Source organism: Lepidochelys olivacea (assembly GCF_965140295.1).
Source record: "Lepidochelys olivacea isolate rLepOli2 genome assembly, chromosome: 4".
Taxonomy (NCBI): Eukaryota; Metazoa; Chordata; order Testudines; family Cheloniidae; genus Lepidochelys; species Lepidochelys olivacea.
The window spans coordinates 65209729-65233663 of NC_140414.1; the positions used below are offsets into that span (position 1 = coordinate 65209729).

Below are 23935 nucleotides of genomic sequence, written 5' to 3' on the forward strand. Positions count from 1 at the left end.
TATGTCCAAATAGTCACCATAAGTCTTCAGGAGAACAGAGAATAAAACGTAAACATCTTTACTCTCTGTAAGTGCTTATGCCATTCATTAAAACTGCTATCTTTTTAAATTAAATGCACAGTGCTACTTAGAATTAATTTTGTACAAATTTAAATAGAACATTCACACTTTCTTAAAATATCTTTATGCAACATGTCTGTGCATATTAGAACAAGAGCAATTTAGCATGTATGAAATGCCCCAGAACAATTTTTTTCATAAATACTGATTTCCCCCTCTCTTGCTTTAGAATCTCTGGCTGATTGTAACCATTAACTTTAACTTTACTGTTAATACATGGTATGATATACTACATATACTTCACCTGCCTCCTTTTTCCTTCTGAAAATATAATATAATATGGAGGAGGGAATTTTGTTTCCTTCCATATGCCTATGATCTTCCGGATTTATTGCCATAACAATCTTCTTCTCTTTGCAAGGGCAGAGGAGAAACCTACCACAGAGCTAGGTTCCTTGCCCTAAGTGTGTTCTTTGGACCGTGGGGAGACAATTCCCAACCTTTACACAGCAGAAAGGAATGCCAAGCATGCTGGGGTCATACAAAACCCTTTGAAGCCTCTCTAACCCATTGTCATTAACCTTCTGCTGTGCAATTTCACATCAAGAAGGGCTGCTATTGGAGTTGGCAAGCTAGTGAACCTGTCCCATCTAAATGAAAGTCATCTGCAAACCAGTGCCTTGAGTCAGGAAATAGTCTCTCAGACTTTTCTGTCTATACAAGGGAGGCAACAGGGCACTATCAAGGGTGAGTATTTTACAATCTAGAATGAGGACATAGGATTGTTAATTGATTTTTGCACTGAATGTAGCATTAAATAAGTAAGAATAGAGAAGAATCCTCTAGTCCATTCAACTCTCAGAATAGATATTGAAAAGAGAGACTTCAAAGAGAACAGGAACGGTCTCAAACAAATGGCCCCTTTGCAGGTATTATTTTAGCATTAAAGGAAAGTTCCAAAAAGTACTGCCTCAATAAAAGATACAGAAAAATGTCAATTGCTAAATATCAGTAGCTTTTTATTGTCTATATTGGGAGACCATTTTGATCAAGAAAAAGTGATGTTCCTTTATCCAATTAAAAACATTAATACCATGAAGTAAATCTCTCAAATAGACAGATTCCACCAGAGAAAAACTGCATGTTGCAGCCTTTTCACGTCCACAGGCATTACATATTTAATCATTTCTCCAGTACTTCTAAAAACTCATCAGCTGAAAGCTAAGCAATTGATACTTTCCCTAAACAAAATCCATTCAATGTTGAACAAACAGTGAGTCAAGTAACTGTATTCCTGTTTTCCAAAAGCCCACCATTTTCCCCCCCCACAGACAGGATGAAGTAAATTAAAGATTTCAGCAATATTAGGTTTACTGTTCTGTTCATTTTGTAACCACAAAACTGGATAGCAAACATTGTTTTAAAATTTGTAATATTATGCAGCTGCTTAGTATTTCTTTAATCCAGTTACTTAAGTGAATTTGAGCCACTTATATTGCTGATTTAGCAAAAACAAAACAAAAAAATCCCAATGAGATACTACAAATTAAAACATCTGAGGACAGTCTGACCTACCACTGTGGCAGACTACCTAGGAATACTTTGCCCCTTGCACCGTAAATTATGTTTAAAACTCTAGAAAAGACACAAAACTATCACAAACTATTCTTTCAAATCCATTTTCAACTGCATAAAAATATAGTTTATATAAAGAGCACAAGAGGTAGTAGTGTCAAATTTTATCTAATTTATTCCCTTTATTCATGCAACAATTAAAACAAGTAAGCTATGGGTATGCTCAAGCAACTACCTTTACAGCAATGCCAGAGATACTCTAACAACTCTCAACTAACCAGATTAAAGTGTAGAAGACCTCTACATAGTGAAAAAGTTTTTAATGTTATGTTGCACCAATATACTAATTTGGCACTGATGGAATCTGTTTACCAATCCCCTCATCAGTTAAAAAGAGTAAAGGAAGAGAGAAGGTATTGTGCTGCATGTCACATTATCTAGGCAGTGATACTCAACAAAAGGCTGCACTAAAGGGACATGAACATTGAGGGAAGAGTGTAAGAGAGTCAGTTCCCACCCTCTGCCTGCTGCTCCTCTTCCTGTCTCCATTCTGAACTCCCCCGTCCTCTAGACAGCACAAGTCACATTCAAATCCTCTTCCTTATCTCTGGAGGCATTTTCCTCCATCTCCTAATCTTTGTGCTCACCCTCATCTCTCACTTTCCTTTCTCTTCAACCTCTCATTTTCCTCTGGTACACAAGCATACTTCAGTCTCTCCTTTCTTAAACCTGCCCAACCCTTGACCCTACTTGCTTCTTCAACTACCACCCCATCTCTCTTTCATTTCTCAGCTCACTAAATTTACTATCTCCGATCGCTGTCTAGAGTTCCTCTCCTCCAATTCCATCTCAGACCCTCTGCAATTCAGCTTCCATCCCTTGCACTTCACTTAAACTGCTCCCACCAACTTTCTAATTAACTCTTCTTAGCCAAAGCTCAGAACCAGTACTCGATCTTCATCCTCCTTGACCTGGCAGCCATGAACAGGCTCTTATTGAAATCTTGTCCTCCATTGGCTTCAATGACTCTGTCCTCTGTTGGTTCTCCTCCCACCTCTCTAATCACTCCTTCAGCATGTCCTTTGACAGATCTACCTTATCCCCACCCCCAAACTTTCTGTGAGACTCCACAGGGCTTTGTCCTTGGTTCACTTCTTTTCTCCCTCTAAACCTTATGTCTGGGTATTCTTATCTGCAGATTTACCTCTCTATTGCAGATCTTTCTTCTGTCAAAAACTAAAATGTTGGTGTGTCTCTGACACAGAATCATAGAAATGTAGGGCTGGACAGGACCTTGAGAAATCATCAAGTTCAGCTCCCTGTGCTGTGGCAGCACTGAGTAAACCTAGACCATCCCTGACAGCTGTTTGTCTAACCTGTTCTTAAAAACCTCCAATCATGGGAATTCCACAGCCTCCCTTGGAAACCTATTCCAATGCTTAACTACCCTTATAGCTAGAAAGGTTTTCCTAATATCTAACCTAAATCCCCCTTTCTACAGATTAAGCCCATTACTTATTGTCCTACCTTCGTGGACATGGAGACAATTCATAACAGTCCTCTATCACATCCCTTAACATGTCTGAAGAACTATCAGGTCCCCATCCTCCCAGTCATCTCCTCTCAAGACTGAACATGCTGTTTTTTTAACCTTTCCTTGTGGGTCAGGTTTTCTAAATCTTTTCTCATTTTTGCTGCTCTCCTCTGGACACTCTCCAATTTGTCCACATCTTTCCTGAAATATGACCCCAGAACTGGACATAGTACTTCAGTTTAAGGCCTCCCCAGTACCAAGTAGAGTATGACAATTACCTCTGTGTGTCTTAGATACAGCACTCCTGTTAATACACCTCAGGATGATAATCTTTTTCTCAATTGCATCACATTGTTGACTAATTCAATTTGAGATTCACTATAACTCCCCGATCCTTTTTAGCAGAACTACCACCTGGCCAGTTATTCCCCATTTTATAGTTGGGCATTTGATTTTTCTAAGTGAAGAACTTTGCACTTATCTTTACTGAATTTCATCTGGTTGATTTCAGACCAATTCTCCTATTTGTCAGGGTTATTTTGAATTCTAATTTTATCCTGCAAAGTTCTTGCAACCCTTCCCAGCTTGGTTTCATCTGCAGACTTTATAAGCACACTCTCCACTCCATACTCATTAATGAACATATTGAATAGTACTGAACACAGGAATGACCCTAGCAGAACCCCACTAGATGCACCCTCACAGTTTCACAGCAAACCACTGATAACTACTCTTTGAGTACAGGTTTTTTAACCAGTTGTGCTCCCACTTTACAGTAATTTCATCTAGACTACAGTTCCCTAGTTTGCTTAAAGGCATGTCATTTCAGATAGTGTCAAAAGCCATACTAAAAATCAAGATTTATTACATCTATGGCTTCCCCACATCCACTAAGTCAGTAACCTGTTAAAGAATCCACAGCTCCCTGTGGATGTCTAGTCACCAATTCAAGCTCAACAGGGCTAAACAGACCTCTTAGTCCTCACCAGAAGCTCTCTCAGACCTCCTTTCTTAATATTTGTGGCAACTCTGCCATCCTGTCACTCAGGCCAGCAACCTGAATGTCATCTTCCACTCAAACCTCTCTCTAGGTCCTCACATCCAGGCTTTATCCAAATCCTGAAGATTCTTTCTGCATAATTTCTCTAGCGGCCTTTCCTATCCCTCCACTGCTAAAACTCTCATCCCAGCTCCTATCATTTCACATCTCAATTACTGCATCATCCCTTTCTCGGACCTTGACAAATGCAATCTTGACCCCCTCATATCCATTCAAAATGCTACTGCCAGGATCATTCTCCCACCCAATTTCTTTGACCATGTCTCCGCTCTATCTGCATCTCTCCACTGGCTCCCCTTTCTCTATCACATCAAATATAATCTGCTTGTCTTGAATTTCAAAATTCTCCAGTGGACATCTCTGGGTGCTTCAGTTCATTTTGAACTGTGAGAGTGAAACAGAGTGAACTTGGTGGACTAGAAAATCTGGCCCCGCATCAATATGGAAGACTGAAATATAGTTTTACTCCTAAAAGAGGACCCTCAGAAACAAAGTTTATACACATTTGCAAGCTTGCACTGTTGCTGCCAATGATGACCAATATAAAGCTTCTGTTGATTTTCAAGGCCTTTCCCAAACTATCCCCTCTCATTTATTATCAAAAGGCCTGCTCCCTCCTCTGATCAACTATTAAAAATATCAACTGGTTTTCCAATGTTTGAGTATTGGGAATTAAACTCATGTTCTGGGAGAGCACATTAATGATTCTGTGAATGAAAGCTTCATGTTGGGGAGATGATTGGCTGGAGGAAATAATGGAGAAGAGATAGCAGCTTTAGAAAGAACTGTCAGAGGAAAAGAATCTGGGAGATAGCAGAAGGCACCTCACTTCGGTTCCTGAAATTTCTGTGTTGTCTGGGAGGAACTAGTTGCCATATTCCTTCTGCCTGAGATTTTGCTTGGGCAAGGCCCAAACTATTGTGAAATAAGTAGAGGCTATTCGTGATTTTACTATGGAGCATAACCCAAATTTGGATGATGATGTTTCAGTCCAGTCCTATTCATGCCTAATTTTAGATGATGCTCCAACTCTTTTTGAGAGGGAGGCAATACAAATGGGTAGCTACAGTATATTTTTTTGTTTGGAGGGCCCTTACCTATTCTGGCTGTTCAACCTTCTGTTTTAGATTTACCTTTGTAAGAAAAGATAGCTACTATTCTTCAGCAAAGAAAAAAAGATTAAATTTCTTCATTGGCCCAACTATTTTGGATCCCATATGTTCGAAGTATATGCAGGTACACTTGCCACTTCACAAATCACACAAGTAGGTGTGAGATAGACAAGTCTCAGCTGCAGATGCAAACAAAGAAACATGCCTAAACAAAACACCCTGAGTGAGGTTGGAGTCAGCCCCTTTCCTATTATTCATGCAGTCATTATAAAACCATTACTCCTCAATCTGTAAAAGCGGCGAAGAGTCCTGTGGCACCTTATAGACTAACAGACGTATTGGAGCATGAGTTTTCGTGGGTGAATACCCACTTCGTCGCACATGCATCCAACGAAGTGGGTATTCACCCACGAAAGCTCATGCTTCAATACGTCTGTTAGTCTATAAGGTGCCACAGGACTCTTTGCCGCTTTTACAGATCCAGACTAACACGGCTACCCCTCTGAAGCTTGACTCCTCAATCTGATATGCTTACTTGCTCACACACCTTCCCTTAGGCTACACGATATTCTGTGGTGTCACTCTTTCATATCCTCTCTCCTCCCCTCCAGTCAGTAGTCTGCACACAGTGCTGGCATTCCATTCAGTGTCTGCAGTCATCCAGAACACCACTCTACAGAACCAGAAATAAAAAGTCTAATAATGTTTTATTCGTTTTATTTTGGAGTTTATTTTTTGAAACAGATACTAGATCTCAACACAGGCATTCCAGTGGTACAAAAATTTCATGCGGCTCCTGCTCAGAGATTTTCCCTCATCTTGGAACAAAGAAGTGTTAAGGAAGTTGAAATTTTAAAATCAAGTCACTTCTGAAGGGGGCTATAACTTTGGAACCCCTTGCTCAAATTTCCCCAAATTTGCTATCCTCAAACTATCATGGGACCTGAATTGGCACTCCATTTTTCAAGATAATCTGACTACATATGTGGATTTTAGACAGGACTGGAAATTTGGCTTGAAACAGAAACTTTGTTGCAATCTTAACTACATTGTGACTGCTCACATAGTATATCCACAAGGAGATGCCCTTAAGGAAAAAAATCAACTCATTGGACAAAGATGCAACACACAAACTATATTATAAAAGTCAGAGTCCAACACTTCTATGCAACCAGCAAATGGTCAAAAAGCCTCTTCCTGCTCCTGAAGCCATCAGCTCACACAATAAAGAATTGGACCACACCAGTATAAAAAGGACTATACAGGTTCAAATCAATCGACATAGGGCAAAATTTTCAAGATAGACTTGGGCACTTTGTCTCATTGAAAGTCAAAGCTCCTTAGTGTCCAAATCACTTTAGAAAGTGGGACTTAATTAATGTCTAGAAATCATTTTCAAAATGCATACGTTATACCCACCCTGATTAAAAATATATCAGATTTCAGTGGTCTTAGATCACTACAAGTGTTTGCTTGGAAGAAATCCAGAACTATTCAACTATTCAACATAGGTAAAACCCTATGAAGGACAGTCTTTGTAGATAATTAACTAGAAAAAAATGCTCCAGTGTGCAGACTGCAGATGATTTAGTAAACATTTACACGTAGCACAATAGGTGTGCACGGGACTTTAGACTGTCAGTAAAGACATGGTGTCTACTGTGATGATTTTACAATATAAGTTGAATAAGGGGAGGTAGGAAGGGTTAGAGGAAATAAATCAAGTTATGAAATTCCTTAAGTTGTATAGTACACTTCCAATATTCTTAATTAAATTATGTTACATAATTACATGATCAGTTTGGGGAACTGTGGGAAAAGGTGGGAATTTTGAACAAGGAAAAGTTTAGTTGGTAAACTTGCTAAGCCTTGAAAGTCTTGTCTTCACTGTAGCTTGCTACTACAGGGTTTCACCATTACACTTAAAAAGAATAAGAAAATGGGTGTTACTTTTATAAAATTTTACTCCAAACTATTTATTGAACGTATCCATAGCTAAAAATCCCAACTTTCTAGTTTTATAACACATTTTTTGACATTATATATGTTTTGCACATTTGTAATTAATGTGCTTTCCCTGTGCATCTATGTTATGCTTTGTTCTTCACTGAAGTTGATGTTCAAGGCATAGATATGTAAAGGTCATATGGAATAATGCTACTTAGATCAAGTATATATAAAGATATCTGAAACCGTGGCAAATCCTGATAAAAGCTTACAGCAGTTTTGTATAGGACATCTGCATAACTACTTGAAGGACACCTTTAAAAGCTAAGTCTGCAAGCTTTTTAATCAACCTGCTCATGTACCCAAAAAAGTCTGCAAAATGAAAAAATTCCTAGGAGGGATAGTTCAAATATACAAAAGAGCACAAAGTCAAAGACAGAACAAAGACTTTCTGACATGCTGCTCATTAAAACTCCTGTTTGAACACCTGATATTTTGTTAACCCATGGAACAAAAACTTAAGGTCACTTCTCCTCACACCTTTTACACCAAGTCATAACAATTAGTCTATTATTGTGTTTAAATGTAATACACACAGTTTGAGATATTGTTTATTTGCACTTGGTGCCTTTATGTAGGCAGTTCTTATTTTTTAAATGAAAATATGGTTTTACTTAGGAAAAAAAGTGCACTTTCCTTAAAGTGGGGATGAAAACAGGAATAAAAAGTTTTTTCCAGTAAGCTTTTTGTGCCCATTTTCACTAGGATTAATCTGTAGGGACAAGATGTAATAATCTTTTAAAAGCAATTTACATAGAATCTTTTTACATTGTTATTTAGAGACTTAAATTACATAAAATCCATAAGATCTGCTTTGTCCAAATTTTGAGTTTTCAAATGATGATACCTTACAAGTCATACCTTGTACAAAGATTATTAAAGTAATGTATGGGGTGTGAATACAGGGTGTATTCTGTCACAGACAGAAAAAGCTTTTTGCACCAAGGGCACCCACTTGCTCCTCCATATCACAATTAGTTATGAAATATTTATGAAACAGAAAAATGTATCATTTTAAATTTACTGTCTCTGCACTTCTATGATTAAAAAGGCTGTGTCCAGAGAAAGTACGAAGAATGAAGCATCCCCTTACACAGGAAAGTTGATTTGATTAGAATCAAAGACTATAATAATTTGATGCTAATATTTAGCATAATCTGTAGGTAACTCACAACAAAGAACATACCATTTTCATGACATCATCCTCATCTAAAGTAAAGAATCTTTTGAGACAGCTAAATCACCTGATGTCTTGGTAAAATAAATTGAAATAAATTAAGGGGAAAAGTTATTAACTTTACTTCCAAATGCTGAGACTATAGAATTGCCATATTAATCATTTTTCTCTACTGGACCGGAATTTAGCCATTATTATTATTTATATATATACTGTACTATTTCTTTAACTGACAAACAGCCAATTGTCTAAAAGACAAAACAGAGAAAGAATTGGGGACGGGATGCAACAAAAAACAAGAAAATATTCTGCGAAGTTTATCTCATGCCTTTTCAGTATCATTTTTGTTGTAGTTTCACTTTGTCATACTTTTGTGACATTTTTATTCATGCTTCTGTGAATATATTTGTAAACACATGGCTGAATAAATACAGGCAATACAAACTTAATATCCAATACTCCACATATCTGCAATAACTGTTGTATCTTCCTGTATTCTGAATATGCAATAATGCAGTACACATCACTGTGTACCCAAATAAACAGTGTTTATAGTATACACCAGACCTTAATAAACTATTTTCCAAACAGGAGGTAAAAGAAAGGACTAGGTGAACCCAGAGATTAATAGGTTAAGGTATTTTCACCTCTGAAAACACTGGCTGTAATCATAACCAAGTTGCAAGTAATTGCAGGTTGTTTAATGCAGTGGTTTTCAACCAGAAGACCTGGGCCCCCTGGGGGGGCTGCGAGCAAGTTTCAGGAGGGCCGCCAAGCAGGGCCAACATTCGACCAGGGTAGAAAGCCAAAGCCCCACCACATGGAGCTGAAGCCCAGGGCCTTGAGCCCAACCACACCAGGTTGAAGCCAAAGCCTGAGCAATGCAGCTTCGTGGGGGGCCCTTGTGGCATGGGGCCCCAGTCAACTACCCTGCTTGCTACCCCTAAAACCGGGGGGAAGAGGGCTGCCTCAGAAAGAAAAAGGCTTAGAACCCCTGGTTTAATGAACATTTTAAAATCAGTTGGTCTCAGTGTGCATTTCAAACACCACCACTACCGTCAGCATCTATATCACAGACAAAAACAAAAGGAAGCATTGCGTCCAAGCTCTGTTCAAGCGCAGCTGATAGAGGAGGTTGTCAGGAAGCTAGCTGCAAGTCACTGATTCTCAGCCCTGGCATAAGTTAAAGTTGCAGGGCAAAAGCTTCTTATGCCACCAACATAAAAGTTCCCTCAGGGACCTTACACCAGCAGAGAATCATGCCCAGAGGAGCCTTATTCTGGCACACACATTCCTCTCCTCTCCTCCCAGATAAAACCCCTCCCCTTCTTCTTATGCTGGGAGGGCCAGGGCATTGTCTGGCACCACAAGCATTGGAGCTGGTGAATGAGACATCAGAGCTGCCTCCACCAGTTCTATGCCAGTGTAGATTTCTTATACAGAGAAAAATTCTCCAGTGGACATCTCTGGGTGCTTCAGTTCATTTTGAACTGTGTGAGTGAAACAAAGTGAACTTGGTGGACTAGAAAATCTGGCCCCGCATGAATATGAAAGACTGAAATAAAAGAGGACCCTCAGGAACAAAGTTTACACACATTTGCAAGCTTGCACTGTTGCTGCCAATGATGACTAATATAAAGCTTCTGTTTCTAGGGCTGTCAATTTGTCTTCTTTTGCAAGACTAACTTCACTTCCTTGCTTTAGAAGTCATGATCTCCAATGCTGGCAGCGTCTATCTTCCCATTCAGAGCCTGAAGGAAGAAGGAAGGTTGAGCTCTGCAGTTTGAAGCATGGCTGCTGGTAAAGGCTCCAGAGATTTAGGTGCAATCTTTCTTATTTTCACTGGGAGGCGCCACTGGGTTTGCTGATCCATCAGACCCCAATCTGCTGGATTCCAGAGTGGGAGGTGCAGCAGCAGTGCCTCTGAAGCACCACTGCTACAAAGCCAAGATTGCTGTGCACCAGGGGCGGACAAACTTTTTGGCCTGAGGGCCGCATCGGGTTTCTGAAATTGTATGGAGGACCGGTTAGGGGAGGCTTTGCCTCCTCAAACAGACAGACATGGCCTGGCCCCCGACCCCTATCCGACCCCCCCTGCATCTCGCCCCCTGACAGCCCCCCCGCCCCCGGGACTCCTTCCCCATCCAACCGCCCTGTTCCCTGATGACCCCTGCCCCATCCACCCCCCCACTCTCTATCCCCTGACTGTTCCCGGACCCCCCGCCCCAACTGCCCCCCGCAGCAGCATCCAACTCCCCTCTCCTTCCTGACTGCCCCCCGGGACCCTGCCCCATCCAACCACCCCTTCTCCTTGACTGCCCCCGGACCCCCGCCCCTGACTGCCCCCCCGCTGCCCCATCCAACCCTGCCCCATCCAACCATACCTTCTCCCTGTCCCCTGACTGCTCCCGGAACCCCTGCCCCTGACGGCCCCCCGCCACCCCATCCAACCCCCACTCCCCTTCCTGACTGCTCCCCCGGGACCCCTGCCCCCATTCAACCCCCCTGTTCCCCACCCTCTGACCCCCCCCCCCCGAACTCCCCTGACCTCTATCCAACCCCCTCTCCCCCATCTCCTTACCATGGTGCCTGGAGCACCAGTGCCTGGCGGCACGGCTGCACCAGGACAGGCAGCCGTGCAGCACAGAACACCAGGTCAGGCCGGGCTCTGCAGCTGCGTTGCCCCAGGAGCTCGATGCTCCACCGCCCAGAGCATTGTGGTGGCGGAGCAGTGAGCTGAGGCTGCGAGGGAGGGAGAACAGCAGGGGAGGGGCCCAGGCCCAGGGTGAGCCTCCTGGGCCAGGAGCTCAGGGGCCAGGCAGAATGGTCCCGTGGGCTGGACGTGGCCTGTGGGCCGTAGTTTGCCCACCTTTGCTGTAGACCCAGGCATTTCTGCACTTTTTCCCAGCTTTTCCAATCCTACCTGCCTCCTTTTCTGCCCAGGGGAGCCAAAGCAACCTCACCAACATGAGGCTGATAAGATGGTGTCTGAGACTTGCCCAGAAGGGTAGATCTCTCCAGTCCTGCTTGGCTTCTTTCCTGCCCAGCAGTGAGGGGCTGAGATGACCCCACCCAAACTAGACTAGGGGAGGGGAAGACAGCTTTTTGCCCACAGAGGAATTAGAGCTTCCCAACGAGACAGCTCCTTCATTCCCCTTATTAGAGGGCACAGACCTTTCCTTTTGCCTTGACCTTCTCAGCCCTAAAGTCAGCAGGGGCACTAGCCATGGCAGCACCTCACAATGGGAAGCAAAGCTGAGGGAAAAATCTCCCCAAAAGCCAAATGGAGCCAAGAGACACAACTGGGATTTAAGTATTAGAGGGGTAGCCGTGTTAGTCTGGATCTCTAAAAGCGGCAAAGAGTCCTGTGGAACCTTATAGACTAACAGACGTATTGGAGCATAAGCTTTCGTGGTTGAATACCCACTTCGTCAGATGCATGTAGTGGAAATTTCCAGAGGCAGGTATAAATATGCAAGCAAGAATCAGGCTAGGGATAACGAGGATAGTTCAATCAGGGAGGATGAGGCCCTCTTCTAGCAGTTGAAGTGTGAACCCTAAGGGAGGAGAAATTGCTTTTGTAGTTGTCTAGCCATTCACAGTCTTTATTTAATCCTGAGCTGATGGTGTCAAATTTGCAAATGAACTGAAGCTCAGCAGTTTCTCTTTGAAGTCTGATCCTGAAGTTTTTTTGCTGCAGGATGGCTACCTTTAAATCTGCTATTGTGTGTCCAGGGACGTTGAAGTGTTTTCCTACAGGTTTTTGTATATTGCCATTCCTAATATCTGATTTGTGTCCATTTGATGTACATAGCAGAGGGGCATTGCTGGCACATGATGGCATACATTACACTGGTGGACGTGCAGGTGAATGAACCGGTGATGGTGCGGCTGATCTGGTTAGGTCCTGTGATGGTGTCGCTGGTGTAGATATGTGGGCAGAGTTGGCATCGAGGTTACTTTTGGCATCGAGGATTGGTTCCTGAGTTAGAGTTACTATGGTGCAGTGTGTAGTTGCTGGTGAGAATATACTTCAGGTTGGTGGCTTGTCTGTGAGCGAGGACTGGCCTGCCTCCCAAGGCCTGTGAAAGTGAGGGATCATTGTCCAGGATGGGTTGTAGATCACTGATGATGCACTGGAGAGGTTTTAGCTGAGGACTGTATGTGATGGCCAGTGGAGTTCTGTTGGTTTCTTTCTTGGGCTTGTCTTGCAGCAGGAGGCTTCTGGGTACACATCTGGCTCTGTTGATCTGTTTCCTTATTTGCTCGTGTGGGTATCGTAGTTTTGAAAATGCTTGGTGAAGATCTTATAGGTGTTGGTCTCTGTCTGAGGGGTTGGAACAAATGCGGTTGTACCTCAGCGCTTGGCTGTAGACAATGGATCGTGTGGGTGTGTCTGGGATGGAAGCTGGAGGCATGAAGGTAGGCATAGCGGTCGGTGGTTTTTCAGTATATGGTGGTGTTAATGTGACCGTCACTTATTTGCATAGTGGTGTCTAAGAAGTGGACCTCCTGGTATAGATTGGTCCAGGCTGAGGTGGAAGCTATTGAAATCGTAGTGGAATTCTTCCAGGGTTTCCTTCCCATGGGTCCAGATGATGAAGATGTCATCAACGTAGCATAGGTAGAGAAGGGGCGTGAGTGGACGAGAGCTGAGGAAGCATTGTTCCAGGTCAGCCGTAAAAATGTTGGCATATTGTGGGGCCATGTGGGTGCCCATAGCCGTGCCACTGGTCTGGAAGTATATATTGTCACCAAATTTGAAATAATTGTGCGTGAGGATAAAGTCACAGAGCTCAGCAACCAGTTGTGCTGTGGCATCATCAGGGATACTGTTCCTGACAACTTGTATTCCATCTGTGTGTGGGATGTTTGTGTAGAGAGCCTCTACATCCATGGTGGCTAGGATGGTGTTTTCTGGAAGATCACTAATGGACTAGTTTTCTCAGGAAATCAGTGGTGTCACAGAGATAGCTGGGAGTGCTGGTGGCATAGGGTCTCCAGTAGAGAGTCCACATATCCGGACAATCCTTCAGTGAGTGTGCCAATGCCCGAGATGATGGAGCGTCCAGGATTTCCAGGTTTGTGGATCTTGGGTAGTAGATGGAATAACTCCAGTCGGGGCTCTAAGGGTATGTTGATTTGTTCCTGTGTTAGTGTAGGGAGTGTCCTGAGTAGATGATGCAGTTTCTTAGTGTATTCCTCAGTGGGAATCTGAGGAAAGTGGCCTGTAGAATTTGGTACTGGAGAGTTGTCTGGCAGCCTCCTTTTGGTAGTCAGACCTGTTCATGATGGCAACAGCACCTCCTTTATCAGCCTCTTTGATTATAATGTCAGGGGTGTTACTGAGGCTGTGGATGGCATTGTGTTCTGCACGACTTAGGTTATGAGGCAAGCGATGTTGTTTTTCCAAAATTTCTGCCTGTGCACGTTGGCAGAAGCATCCTATGTATAGGTCCAGACTGTCACTTCAACCCTCAGGAGGAGTCCATGTGGAGTTCTTCTTCATGTGCTATTGGTGGGAGGGTATCTGTGTATCAGTGTGCTGTTCAGCGTTATCTTGAAAGTATTCGTTGAGTTGGAGACGGCAAAAGTAGGCTTCCAGATCACCACAGAACTGTATCATGTTTGTGGAGGTGGCGGGGCAGAAAGAGAGTCACTGAGATAGGATAGACACTTCTGCCGGGCTGAGTGTGTCGCTGGATAGATTGACAATATTGCTGGGTGAGTTAGGGGTACCACTCTTATGGCCCCATGTTAGTTAGAAATCTGAAATAAATAGGAATTTTCTTTAGAAGGGCAGTCTGGTTAAACCTGTATGCCATGAAAGAGGCAGACAAAGAACTCCAAAGGGTGGGGCACTCCCCTGCTGCCAGTGACTGACAGGTCTGGTTCTGCCCACGTGCTGCAAGCAGGTTGAAGGAACCACTGCAATAGATCTATGGACTCTAGCATTCAGATGAAAGAATTAACATTCTAAAGCTCTGAGATGCATTTAATTTCTATCCTGTCACTTATTTTTAATCTCAGTTCATTCTTACAGCACTTCTACAAAATGCTACTATACAATATAGTCTTTAATAACTTTGCTATTCGATCTCACACAAATTCTCCACAATGTTCTCAGTTTACCAAAGCAAACTGCACTGTTCTTCTTTTACTGATGCCAAGCTCATGTGAACTTGCTTTGAATTAAGTTAGTGTGGAATGTATCCAGGGGGACTGGACTCCAAGACAGCACCTCATTCTTCAGCACGGTATATTTTTCCTTTTGTTTGCTTTGCTATTCTGATAGCTTCTTTTAACCTTTTTTACATGATGAAGTTTTATTATCTTAAGGGAAGTTGTGATCCAACCTCCGGTTTCAATAGCAAATATACCAAATGTGCAAGTAATGTCATTAACAGCTAAAACCAGAAAATTATTCACCAGTTCACAATCCTTCTGTCAATTCCCGGTGTTGAACACACCAACATATCAACTGAACTGTAAACAAGTTACTTCTGACATGCATTTTTTTTTAAAATTGCTCAACTCAAACAACTTTGTTACGTGAAAATTGTGTATCAAATCTTTATTGATACTACTTACAATTAGAAAGAAAAGTGAGATTAATTAGCTGAAGCCTACAGACTTCAATTTCTTTATGAAAGGTTATTTTTTCTTTGCACCTCTTATTTACATTTTTGGAATGTTCATGAATATTATCAATTTACATTTAAGTGATTTAATTTAGAAATATTTAAAATTCCACCTTTTTTAAAAAAAAATTTTGATCCCGCATTCGATGTTGAGCATTTTTTAATATTATACCAGTTCAGTTTGGTTATATTTGTCAGTACAGGCAAATACAGTACAGTACAGACATCCTATAATTCTGAATTCTTCAAGCAATTTTAGTGAAAAATACATAGATGCCAAGATGGGGAAAGAACAAGTCAAAAATTACTAAGACAAGTTAGATGTCTTCAAATCATAGAATATCAGGGTTGGAGGGGACCTCAGAAGGTCATCTAGTCCAACCCCTTGCTCAAAGCAGGACCAATGGCTCTGGCACTGGGGAGCTGCCGGAGCCTTTCCCTGCTGCCTCTCACCTGCCAGAGCCTTTCTCTGCTGCTGGAGTCTTTCACTGTAGCAATGAAAGGCTCCAGCTATGATGATGCAGTCAGACACTATGCTGCTAGAAATAGCAATGCAGCCGTGGGAGGCATGCTTGGACGTGTAGAGAGCCATGTAGGGTATATAACTGATGGCTCTGCCATGTCTAGACTCTACTCACCTACGCAATGCCTCACCATCTACACTGCTATTTGTACCAGCACTAACTGGGCATGCAGGGCCGTACTCTACACACTGCCATAAGCATAGACATACCTTTCAGTGTTTTCTGTTACACAGAAGGACCAGAATATATATATTTTAAACGACCTAAAACTTTTACAGAAATACTTCTATTGTCTACTTTTCTAATATAGGCTCTGATTCAGGAAAGCACTTAAGCACATGCTTAAATATGTACTTCATTTTAAATCACAAGTGCCTTCCTGAAGAGGGATGGTTTGTTGAAGCAGGACTGTACTTAGACCTGGTCTACACAGAATTTTTGTTGATATAATTATGTAAGCTGGGGTGCAATTTTTAACCAAAATAGTTATACCACGACAAGCCCTTGCATGGACACAATTACACTGCTATAAAAGTGCCTATATTCCCCCTCTCATTCAGGAATAAGCTATATCAATATAACTGCCTCCACTTTCGGGCAGTTGTATTACTTTAACTATATGAACATAGTTAACAGGGTTACAGAATGCAAATACCGGGGGAGGGGGGAGGCGGGCTGATGTACACTTCTGCCCCCCAGTGTTTTACAGCCCCTCAATATCTTGTGGCACCTTAGAGACTAACCAATTTATTTGAGCATGAGCTTTCGTGAGCTACAGCTCACTTCATCGGATGCATACACGGTTGCATCCGATGAAGTGAGCTGTAGCTCACGAAAGCTCATGCTCAAATAAATTGGTTAGTCTCTAAGGTGCCACAAGTACTCCTTTTCTTTTTGCAAAGACAGATTAACACGGCTGTTACTCTGAAACCTGTCAATATCTTGCGGAGGCAAAAGCAGGACCTGGCTATGTTTCTATCCCTTCGCACATGTATGGGAGTGGGAAAGGCAGAGGTGGAGCTGAAACCAGAGGAGGGGTTGGGGTGGCCACTGCGGTGCACAAGATTGGGTCCGCTGCCAGGGACCAAATAGGATCAACTCTCCTCTCCCTGCCTTCCAGCCACTACAGATCACAGCAGACATACTTGGCTTGGGAGATGGATAGGAACATGTGTGCAAGCTGCCAGGGTCGGGGTGGGGCACTTGAGCAGGGCACAGACGTTGTCAGCACACAGGGAACGGGAAGGGGAGCCACACAGCACTAGAAGAAGTGCCATGGGAATGGCAGTAGGAACTGCCATTCCACACCTTCCCTCCATGGAGCTCACTCCCCACCAACATACCAAGACTCAGTAACTCCCCTTCCTCTTCCTCCGATTGCTTCACACACTGCCCTCCCTCTCCCCAAACCCGATTCACAGAGAGTTTCCGGATTCTCCCCACCCCCAATAGATTGACCTTACAGTAGTACAACGTTTGTGCATAGACAAGGCCATTGAGATTATAAACTTTTGGGGGCAGAGGCCATCTTTTTTGTTCTGGTTCGGGCCAGTCCCTAACACAGTGGGGTCCTGATCCATGACTGGGGCTTCTCAGTTCTACTGAAATACAAACAGACAATTTATTATACTATTATGAATTTATCAGCTATAAAAAACTAAAGATAACTGTGGTTTCAATTAACCTTTTGCAACATTTTATTTTGTTAGAACAAATATATGGTGGAAATGGCTTTAAAATTTGAAGTCTAGCCAACACATAGCAATTTAACCTACAGTACAGATTGTCCATCAACCCCACCTTAGTCTTCAATTTGGTCACAACATCATTTCAAACAGGATCACTACTGAATTCATTTAAAGGAAAGGTCTTTTGGGTCAGTCTTTCTATATTCTATAGCTCAAATTGGGCAACAACGTTCTTTGCATTCCAATAACCTTCTCTTTAAAGTTATCAAAGTGCTTTACAACACTCCACAAAATAAACCTGAGTAAATAGGCAAGTATCCTCATTTTACAGAGGGAGAAACTAAGGCAGAAAGACTTGGCCTGAATCACACAAATTCACAAATCACACAAATATAACCCATTTTCTGACTACAAGTCATTGGCTTTAATTACTAAAGTTGTTTACCTCTCTGCAGGACCAGAGCCTACAAATCCAGAAGAATGCCTCATTATTTTTATTTAAAGAACCAAATATGTGCAGAAAAATTTATATACAGGTAGACTTCTTGGGATGATTTGTGTAAGTGTAAAAATACTACATTTAGAATTAAATCTGTTGCAACAACAAAGAAAAATCGTTACATTCTTATAGTATTTTCAAACATTTTTCTTAAAGTGGCCCTGAAAATGAACACAAAATGTATGTTCTTTACTGTGGTAAAAAATTTCAGGGAATCCTGAAGGAAATAAACAATTGCAAGAAAACGAGGCAGGATAGTATCTAACGTTTTTCCAAACAGCCCATTTGTCACTTTCATGTATGCAAGTTAATTAATATTCTATAAAGGTCTTCAAAAAGCTGAATACCTCTCAAGCTCTGAATTCATGGGGCTGACCTTAGACTTTCTCAAAATGATTTTTAATGCAGTCTGTTATCAGCAAAACCCGTTCAAACACATGCCCCATCTGCCAGTACCCCATTTGCAAAAGAGCTTCTTCTACTTGCAGACAGTGCAGCTTCTGCCTGTTTCCTTCTCTCCTCTAAATACCAGCTGTATGGTAATGAGCACAAACAGCTGAAAAATACTGCACAGTAACAAAGCTGGTACGAAATGGGCAGAACAACGCTTCCACTCAACGAAGCAGTTGCAGCATGAGTTTAGCAGATTAGCTATTGAACTGAGGTGGGGGGAGGTGTGGAAAAAATGTAAAGGTTCTGCATAGATAGCCAAGGAATGAAGAGAGTCCAAAAGGGGCATACAAGCTACCAAAGAAAAGCGTAAATTCTAAAGTACTTTTGTTAAACTGCGTGAAGCAATTCTTCAGATTTTCTAAGGCTTATTCCTTGTATACTAATGATATGCCAAGTGTCATTCTGATCAGTTGCAAGTTCAGTTAGTTTTCAAAGAAGGCAACTTGTTAATGAAAGTTTTCTATTAATTAACAAATGTCTTCTTGAGCTGAGGGTTGGGGGGAGGGGAAGGCCTTAGGAACAAAAATACATTATTGCTCTTATTTAAGTTTCTGCTACTTTTACCAAGTGTGATCAACAAACACCACATTATTTATTATGTTTTTACATAGTAGTCCTCAGAGTGTAAGAGTTTTGTTGTAAAGCAAGTTTTTACAAGTTGTCAACAACATACAAGTTAGTATTTCAGTGTCCAGACTGCTATTTAATCTCTGGGCAGATAAGGCCCTCTGGGCTTGATTTAAAAAAAAAAAAATTGTGGATAACTGCATCTATTTTTCAGCAATTGGTATGAGTACAATATGTATGCAGTTGAGTATCTGCATATGCAAATAGCCAGCTAGACATTTAACCAGCCATTTGCATACCAGCATGACAATTGAACATGCATTTTTGCACTCTCAGTTGCATGCACCTAATTTTGAAAATCAGGCCCTTGGCAAATGTGAAAAAAAAAAAAGTTGTCCCCTCTCCCCACCTCCTACTTGCGATTTACCTGAGGCCAGCTCTGCACTCCAGACTTCTGCAAGCACAGTTATGTCTGGAGGCATAATCCTGAACAGACATAGCTGTCTGGAAGAAGCCCACAGTTTAGACACAGTTATACTGGCAAAACTGCACTTTTCCCAGTGTCACTTGTTTTGATCATGAAAGAGTGGTTTTACGATGCCGATATAAAGTACGGCCTTGCTAGCAGGGCACATCCACACAAGGAATGCTTTGCCGGTGTAGTACACAGGATTCTCATACCGGTAAAACTTTACTTGTGGTAGACAGAGCCTTAGGGCTTGGCTACACTTACATTTTATAGTGGTCTAACTTGCTGGCTCAGGGGGGTGAAAAATCACCCCCTTGAGCGCAGCAAGTCAGAGCGCTTTAAAGCGCTAGTGTAAACAGGCTCCGAGCGCTGGGGCCGTGCTCCTAACGCTCGGAGCTAATCCCCTCCACTCACACTTCAAAGCACAGCTGCAGGATTACCACTCACACTTCAAAGCACGGCTGCAGGAGCGCTCCCGCGACAGCGCTTTGAAGTTTCCAGTGTAGCCATGCCCTTAGATGTATCATGAATATCAAGAGCCACCTTCCCTGTTTTTTCCCTGGACACGTAGGGGTCAACTCTGTGGGTGCTCTGGGGCTGGAGCACCCACGGCAAAAAAAAAAAAAAATAGTGTGCGCTCAGTACCCAACAGCCACCCGTCAATCAGCTCTTCCGCGGCAGGAGGTGCTGGGGAGGAGGGAGCGGAGCGGGGGTGGGAAGAGGTGGAGCAAGGGTGAGGCATGCTCGGGGGAGGAGGCAGAGCAGGGGCAGGAAGCTGTGGGGCAGGGCCTCAGGGAAGGGGGGGAGTGGGGACAGGTCCTCGAGGCACAGCACCCACCTGGAAGGAAGGAAACCAGCACTTGTGCCTGGAGAACTAGAATGGGAGCTTTCTCAGCTACGAACTGATAGGGCACAGGGCTGACTCTCTCCAAAGAGTGTGTGTTAAACAGGTGTTCATAAAAAAAAAAACACAACTTTTAAACAGAGTAAGTAAAACCCTCCCTGTATCAGCTTCTCAGCTTTCTTTGGTCTCTTATGATAACATAATCCCACTATTTTTCAGTCTTCCAAAAAGTCCTCCTGGAACAGAGAGCTCAAGACTTAGTTTTCCCCCAAAATGGGGTGGGAAAAATCATCACCTCCACTACCTTTAAGACCTTCTTTACACATAATAAAGCAGGGGGGAAAACCCCAATTTATATTCTTGTGAGATTTACTGAGTCAGACAGGGCATGTATATAAAAGGTGGTTGGGCTACTGGTTCCCACTAACCAGGGATCTTAGAATAAACAAAAGACAAGGAGAAAGCCATTTTCTCAGAGAGCCAAAAACATTATCATTGACTATACTCCGGCATATCTGTGAGTGATGGAATTCATTTTTGTTGCTTGTGCACTACTGAAGTTTACTTGAACCTCAAGAAGTGCTTCCATTCTAATTTCAAGATTTCATGTAGACTTCATTCATTAAGTTAAAAAGTTGTGTCTTTGCTGGAGTATTTTGGCATACAGAATATTACTAAGATGTTAAGGACTGTGTATCACAGATACTGCTATTTATTCTTGCAATCTTAAAATTTCTGTTTCTGAAACTTCTGTTTAACATGAACTACCATGAAAACCATTTTGCCAAGATGATTTTAATCATAAATAATAACTTCACAATGAGACAGGGTTCAGTAATCTTTACTGTGGAAAAAAATTAAATACATCTTATTTCAATCTACTTTGGGGTTCTTTATGCATCAAATATATATTTTTCATAATTCTCTGAAGTTCTTGGGATGCTTAAAAAATCCACTGAAGGCCAAAATTGTATACATAGGTGGCATCATTTAGGCTACTGGTCATGGTTTGCTTTTCTTATTTCCCCAGAAGGAAGCCTGAGATTCTCATTAGTGTCATTCACCTTTACAGATTAAGGCCCATTCTCATGCAGGGGATGCCTGTACGAGGGTGTATCCATTTTACATACAGAACTCTATTGTTTTCAGTGTGCACTAATTTGAACGATCAGTGTCAAATATAATTTCACTACTTACAAATAAAATTAGACACTCACTAAAAAGTGTCTAAATTGCTTGCAAAGAACAGCCATTACATTCAAAAGTGAGATGGTATGTAAGAAAAAGCCCACTGCAGAAACAGGTATAATTACACCTAAAATTCTTAAAATTACAGTATATATCTAGTTTAAACTTAAAAATCCCCATTATTGGATCATTTGGACTGACCAACTGAAACAGTGCTAGAAAAAAAATCTCACAGTGAATTTCAGCAAATGGAGGATTATCAGAAATGAACAGCAATTCAGATAATGCATCCTCAGATCAGATCTACTGTAATAATGTGGTTTTATCTGCTGGAGATACAGTGCCCGCTTTGGATACCTACCTGAACGAGTTAAAGAATTCTACTTCAGCAATTCTTACCCATCGGTAAATGTTTCAGAACAGTGGGGATCTCAGGTACACAGATGCACTGTTTACAATTAAAATCACAAAATGTACTCCTCTCAAATATACTTCAGGATGTAAAAGTTAAAATAGAAATTCAGTCAACGCTTGTATTCTTATGCCCTTTTTTAATCAAATGCATGATCCCAATTTGTCAGTATTTTGCAAATTCACCCTATTTGCTAACTAGATTATAAGACCTTCCAATGTCAGGAGCCTTTGACATGATATTTGCTTATTAAAATACTGTAAAATTATAATTAAAAAAAAATTTATTTTTTTTTAAAAACTGGTCCAACCACTTCCTTCATAGAAATGAATATTTTACTTTTCTAGTGAATCTGCCTTTCCCGTGTCTTTTCTCTTTTTTGGGAGGGAAACTGGAGAAGAGCATGAGGTAAGCATACATAGATATGGATCATTCCTAAATGTGTGTCATGCTTATCCATTCTAATCTTTCTTTTGTGCTTATTTTTAAAATATAAAACATGTAAACATGTCCATACAAACTATATACACGTTTATGTTGTAAACATGGCCTAATATTTTCTCTTTCAACATTTATAATAAAAATAAATATTAAATGAGATTTAAAAAAAGATTTTACTCCAGTTTGGGTGTTGAGTGTTAGCTGCATTATAACTACCATTTACAATGAATATTGTTAATCACAAGCATTCTTCAGTCCAAACAACTTGGGGGGTGGAACTTAACAAAAGGACCTTTGTTTTAAGTAGAGTTGTTTAATTTTCATAATGTGCCCATTCTCCAGATCAATTTAGTATAAACGAGATGTTTCCATTTTTTTCTGGATGATCAGAATAAGATTAGTTTTACTACCACACTCTGTACTTCGAGCAACATCCAGGAGCAAACTGTGAATTACGTAAAATAAAGATATTTTTATTGCCTTATGATAATATTAGTACTGAGTACTCCTTTTTCCTAAAAGTATTAACCATAGTTCTTGTGGAAGTAGTGTGCAATAGATAAAATAATTACATTTTAACTTCTTATCTTTCAGAATCTATTAAGGAGATGAAAACAGAAAAGATTTACAGACAGTACTATACTGCCCCTACATGTTCACAACAGAAACAGCAGTACAATTTGTTGGTTTCCCGAAGAATTAACTGAAAAATTTCAGTTTAGCACTGTTAAAGAATATTTTTAAATTAGTTAAATCTCATGTTTTATTTTGTACTTTCATGAATACATGAAACAAAAATAGCAATATAAAGAAGATTAAGAACACACTGAAATCTTCAACATATTGGGAACTATAAAACATTTTCATCCGATTGGACAAATGTTGTAATTCCTCTTAAATGATCAAATATTCTAAATTACAATTTGTAACAATACAGTCCAGTTATTCTTTTTTATAAAAACATATAAAATGGGATGTGTCAGTGGTATTACACAAAGTTAAGGTTGCACAAAGATAAGACTAACTCCTGTACTACAAGTTTCAGAGTAACAGCCGTGTTAGTCTGTATTCCCAAAAAGAAAAGGAGGACTTGCGGCACCTTAGAGACTAACCAATTTATTTGAGCATAAGCTTTCTACAGCTCACTTCATCGGATGCTGTAGCTCACGAAAGCTTATGCTCAAATAAATTGGTTAGTCTCTAAGGTGCCACAAGTCCTCCTTTTCTTCCACAAACTGCAATATCATCCCCTCTCATTGTTAAAGTCACTGAAGTATATCGTCTATAGTTTAGTATAGTCTATTTAATTCCCTGTGTACTCCTTACATTTAAATAATACTGTAGACATAAATAAAAGATCTCCAACATGCAATTTCTCTTGACTTAGTCAATTTTCATCTAACACTCCATTATTTAAGTCAGAACAAGTCTGGAGTTATCAATATAAATGACCTTAACATACACTTATCACCTCAGGCAAAAATCTTACAGCTGAGCATCAGCCTTAAATGCCACATTGCAACTTTTTTTATCCTTAAACATTTTTCTCCATTATATACAAGGACCTACACAAATCATCTTGTCAGGTCAGAAACCACATTTTCCCCTTTCCCCATAACAATCTCATAGTTTCTGTTGCATATTGCTGTTTTATTCAACTTAAATTGTAGTAGATGAGGGGTAT

The 23935-nt window shown here is 41.1% G+C and overlaps 1 protein-coding gene and 1 long non-coding RNA gene across 3 annotated transcripts in view; one reads left to right on the top strand and one right to left on the bottom strand.

Annotated features, from left to right (window-relative positions):
* The window catches only part of FBXW7 (F-box and WD repeat domain containing 7), a 274351-nt gene that overhangs the window by 56624 nt on the left and 193792 nt on the right, over positions 1-23935 (bottom strand). The gene's annotated exons all lie outside the window — the stretch shown is intronic.
* LOC311520238 lies at positions 483-22923 on the top strand. Its single transcript, XR_014711531.1, has 4 exons — positions 483-807; positions 10179-10325; positions 22158-22218; positions 22846-22923. It is a non-coding gene; the product is annotated as an uncharacterized lncRNA (long non-coding RNA).